The sequence below is a fragment of the Carassius carassius genome, chromosome 6, assembly GCF_963082965.1.
Source record: "Carassius carassius chromosome 6, fCarCar2.1, whole genome shotgun sequence".
NCBI classification, from domain to species: Eukaryota; Metazoa; Chordata; class Actinopteri; order Cypriniformes; family Cyprinidae; genus Carassius; species Carassius carassius.
In genome coordinates this window covers 21,461,041-21,466,406 of record NC_081760.1, presented here as the reverse complement: position 1 = coordinate 21,466,406, position 5,366 = coordinate 21,461,041, and positions in this window count along the sequence as shown.

Genomic DNA, 5,366 nt, shown 5'->3' with positions numbered 1-5,366 from the left:
GCACGTCTATGAGAGCGAGATCGCTTCTCTTTCAGTGTGAAAACGTCTTCATCTCTATTTAACTTTTCCTCTCCATCAGCGAATGATTCTGAGAGAAAACGCGCCAGATGTCTGTTTGCTAATGAAACAAACGCTACTTTCATGCATATTATCAGATAAATCTCGCGTTCTTATTTCAAGGTCGTTGTTAATGCTGTGGTCAATTTTAAAAGTTTCCTTCGTATATTCGGTTCATTCGCATTGTTTAAAAACATTTATCATTCAATGGATCTGTGCATATGATTTAGACACTTACATTTCTGCTCCGTCCATGCAATAAATACAGCTGTCGACGGCTCCGGTAACACCGTCGGTAAGATGCAGAGAGCCATTGACAAACTACAAAAAAGTAAAACTACTTCACGTTAGCATTACTGGACACGAGTCCTATAGATCACACGTCAGCTGCGTCAGAGACGAACGGAGCGCGAGCGCAATCCTGTGACAGTCTCAGGCGGTAAACAGTGGAGCGCGTGAAGGACAGATAAGAGGTAATTTAATGTGTATACATTTTGAAACTATTGAATCGCTATAGAAATCGCGATACATTCGATTGTTAGCATTTTGAATCGATTACTGTCCAAGATCGGCGATTCACGATTCAAAAATCATGTTTCAAGATCGATGCATATGAATCGACAGGGTTTGTAATCGATGCATCGAGAAAACGAGTGAATCGTTACAACCCTACTTTTCACAGTCTATTCTACAACAGGAAGTCAGCGTTTTCAAACTTATCCACTTGGGGCAGCGTTTTCAAAAAACTCAGCACACACACAAAAAAACAACGTCTCAGTGTGGGTGAAAGGCAAAAAGAAGCTTTTTCAGAGGTATCTAGAATAATGTGAATGTTAATCTGAGGCAGACCAGTGAAATTAAATTGTCTGGGAGCTTGAAGAGCATCCATGAATATGTATTTTTGATAGAAGAAAGATTAGAACATAAGTGATTAATCCTCAGCTCTGCTACACCAGTGGCAGGTTAAAAAACACAAGGCTCTCCCAGGCTCTTTTAAATGTGAATTGGCTCTCATAGGCTCTTTTAAAAGTGAATTTTTTTATTTTTATTATAAATTTTTTTCAGTAACTCAGAATACTGATCTGTCATAAATGAATAACTGCACTGGAACAAAAAACGAATGCACTAATTGTTACGCTGAGTCAGAGACGTTCGGATCCAAATGCAGAACTTTATTATAAGAATGGTCGGACAGGCAGTAATCAAGAACGGCATCAGTTATGTCAGGGATATCCAGAATCATTGTGCTGCTTATATGTGTGTGTAAATGAGGTGCAGGTGTGGCAAGGTGATTTGTGATGTAGTGACTCATGGGAAATGTAGTTCCGGTGTGGTGCAACAGTATGAAAGGTACTAGTGTCCAAGTGATGATATGGTGACATCTGGTGGTTGATGGAAACAAAAATGCCAGAGTCCTGAGTGGAGTGCCCACTATTGGCAGTGGAGCGGAGGCAAAACAGGGGGAGGGACAGAGGTCCAGGTCCATGTGGAAATGGAATGGCTGGAGAACCACCACAGTCAAGCAGATGGGACAGAAGCCCACCAGGGTGGAGCAGAGGACCACCACAGTCAAGCAGGTGAGACAGAAGCCCACCAGGGCGGAGCAGAGGACCACCACTGTGGAGTCGATGGCAAAGTCAGCAAGTCTGTTTAGGTGGAACTGAAACCGAGAACATAAAAAGGTTAATGGCGGCCTCCGTGGCCGTGATGAGAGGGTAAGAGAACTCCCAAACGGCCTCCATAGCTGTGAAAGGGCAGGCAGAGAGTTCAGGCAGAGAGTTCACAGCCAGTCTCCATGGCTGTGACACAACAGGCCGAGAGAACCTTGCTTGGTGCAACAGACAGGATGTGACGAGGCTCTGGAAGTTCAGCTGAGACGTGACGAGGCTCTGGAAGTTCAGTTGAGACGTGATGAGGCTCTGGAAGTTCTGCTGAGACGTGACGAAGCTCTGGTAGATCCGTGGTGATTTGACTGGGTTTAGGAAGATCTAATGGTGACTTGACTTTGTTCAGGAAGATCAACCGTGACTTGCCTTTGTTCAGGAAGATCAACCGTGACTTGACTTTGTTCACGAATATCAACCGTGACTTGCCTTAATTCATGAAGGTTAATGGTGACTTGACTTTGTTCATGAAGATCAACTGTGACTTGACTTTGTTCATGAAGATCAACTGTAACTTGACTTTGTTCATGAAGATCAACTGTGACTTGACTTTGTTCGCGGAGATCAACGATGACTTGACTTTGTTCACTGAGATCAACGATGACTTGACTTTGTTCACTGAGATCAACGATGACTTGACTCATGATATTTCACTGTGGGTTTACTTGACTCATGGGTGTTAATGGTGACTTGACCTGACTCTGGACTGTCAACGGTGACTTGACTTGACTCGACTCATGATATTTCATTGTGGATTTACTTGACTCATGGGTGTTAATGGTGACTTGACCTGACTCTGGATGGTAAACGGTGACTTGACTAGACTCTGGGAAATCAACAGGGACCTGATCTACGGGGACCTGACTTGACTCATGAAGTTTAACTGTGGTTTTACTTGACTAATGGGTGTTAATGGTTACTTGAACTAACTCTGGACGGTCAATGGTGACTTGACTAGACTCAGTGAAATCAACAGGGACCTGATCAAACGAGACCTGACTAGACTCTGGAAAGTCGATGGGGACCTGACTTAGCTGGGCTAGCGGCCATCTTGTGCGGTGGCGCAGGGCTTGCGGCCATCTTTTGCAGCGGCTCTGAAATGGCAGCCATGACGGGAGTGAGTCCAGTGTCATGTGCCTCCGTAACACCCACAGTGAATGCTGAGCCAACAATCAGCAATGCATAGTCCATAAACTGACCAAGAGATGAGCGGGGAGCCTCACTAATTAGTCGTGACTTTAGCAGTTCATTTAGTTCATCACAAAAAAAAAAATCAATATGCACAAAAGCCGGCAGATCAGAGAAATAAGTGAGGTCTAAGTACTCTTGTACATATTCCTAGAGTGATCCAGTGCCCTGCTTGAGGGCTAATAATAAGCTTTCCATATCCATACCTGACCAGTCTCCATATGAAAAGCTGCAGGATCCTGAGAGGCGAAGTCTTGTTACGCTGAGTCAGAGACGTTCGGATCCAAATGCAGAACTTTATTATAAGAATGATCGGACAGACAGTAATCAGGAACGGCGTCAGGTATGTCAGGGATATCCAGAATCAGTAACCGTAACAAGCAGAGGTCTGGGCAGGCAGAAAAGAATCAGAGTCCATTTAAACAATCCAAAATCAGACACGGGAAGAACAAACACAGGGAAAACGCTTGAAGATGGTAGACGGGGCTAAAAAAAAAAAAAAAAAAAAAAGCCTTCGCACAGACTTAGAGTGATTGTGCTGCTTATATGTGTGTGTAAATGAGGTACAGGTGTGGCAAGGAAATTGGCTTATGAATGAGGTGCAGGTGTGGCAAGGTGATTTGTGATGTAGTGACTCATGGGAAATGTAGTTTGGGTGTGGTGCAACAGTTTGAAAGGTACTAGTGTCCAAGTGATGATATGGTGACATCTGGTGGTTGATGGAAACAAAAATGCCAGGGTCCTAAATGTGGAGTGCCCACTATTGGAGCTTATGGGCAATCCAGCTAATGATCGTGATACTAATAAAATAATTAACTACTATTATTAACTAACAAGAAACTCTGATTAAGGATTAAGTAATAGCGCTCAGTTAAAAGTGGTAGTTCACTATTATCTAATCACTATTTTTTCATATATCCTGGAGAACTACTAAGAGCTATTATACAGGTTCATAATTAATGTGAATTAAACATAATGTATAATTAATTCTAAAGTGAAGATCATGGTAACCCACTAGTAATGACTCAAGTATTTCCAAATTATTCTAAAGGAACTACTAATGATTTGGATCAGTATTCCGACAGATCAGACAAGGAAAGCTGTTCTGCGGCCTTCCACACAGATACACAGCTTCATTACTTGAGTAAAGGTACAGATACCCCTTGCTAAATTTTACTCAAGTACTAGTTAAAGTACTACAGTTAGATGTCTAATTAAGTAAAAGTAATGAAGTACTAAAGTACTTGAGTATCAAGAGTACAATAGTACATTTTCTAAATATTGCATTAATAATGCCACAGTGCTTACATTTATGTACAGAAACGTCCTACATTAAGTTATGAAAAATGTTGATGTTAATACCTTGGAGAATGTAAAAGGAATTGAAAGTAAAATCAAGTCATTTTCATCTTTTCACCATGTTGCTTTATTTAACATTTCTCACTTGCCCACAAGGCAATAGAACAATGGCAACTAGAGCTGAAGATCTTTGCCCGGACCCAACGGGTTTGGCAAAAACATATAGGCTTAGCCTAATCTCTGTGAGTAAAGGTTTTTCAAATGATAACTAAATATTCATTGAGTATAAAATGCAAAATGTGGACAGAGTATTTACGCTAATGTTGGCATTATTCTTTTATTAAATGTCAGCTGCTAGAGGAGAAGCAGATCCGGCGGAGCCTTTATCTTAATTTTGTTATTGCCAAATACCCATCTTAATTTAAAATGTAACTTAATTTAATTTGTTAAAAAAGACTCGTTTTTATTGGTGCATTGGTCTATTTATAGGCTGAGATGTTAAGATGTCACAGAGGACTTATTTTATTTCTTTATTCCAACTTCCAAGTGGTCTAGTCTACGATAGTTATGAATAAATTATGTTAAAACATGTATAAATTACTCATTCTTAACAAAAGGCAAAAGAGCTGTGCGTGTGCAGACATTTGAATAATGTCGGGCTGTAAACGGATTCGGGCATTTAAAAAGCTGTCAGTCAGAATGTACTTGTCAGGCTCGGGCCGAAACCTGTCGGGCCTAACTTTTATGGCCCGATTACAGCTCTAATGGCAACGCTCTGACAAACCTCTGCTAGACTTTTAATGGATTTTTTGCACCCACATTTGAACCTGACTGTGTTAAACACACCGCATACTCAAGAAAGAACATCAAAGCAAATGCTCAGCTTACATTAATGTGTAATATCAGAAAAGAAAATTCAGCTAACAATTGTATGTACATGTGAGTTTTCTGTTTTTTCATCAATCAAATCAATTAACCTAAACCTGCAAAGAAGGAAATAATCTGACAAACCTCTGAACCTGACCATGTTATACACGCAGCATAGAAGAGTAAATAATAATGATTAAAGAAAATCAGCTTATCAGTTGTGTTTAGGTCAGTGTACAAAGCTCATTTGAGTGACAGTATTAAGCCCCTTTCTCTCACATTGACATACAG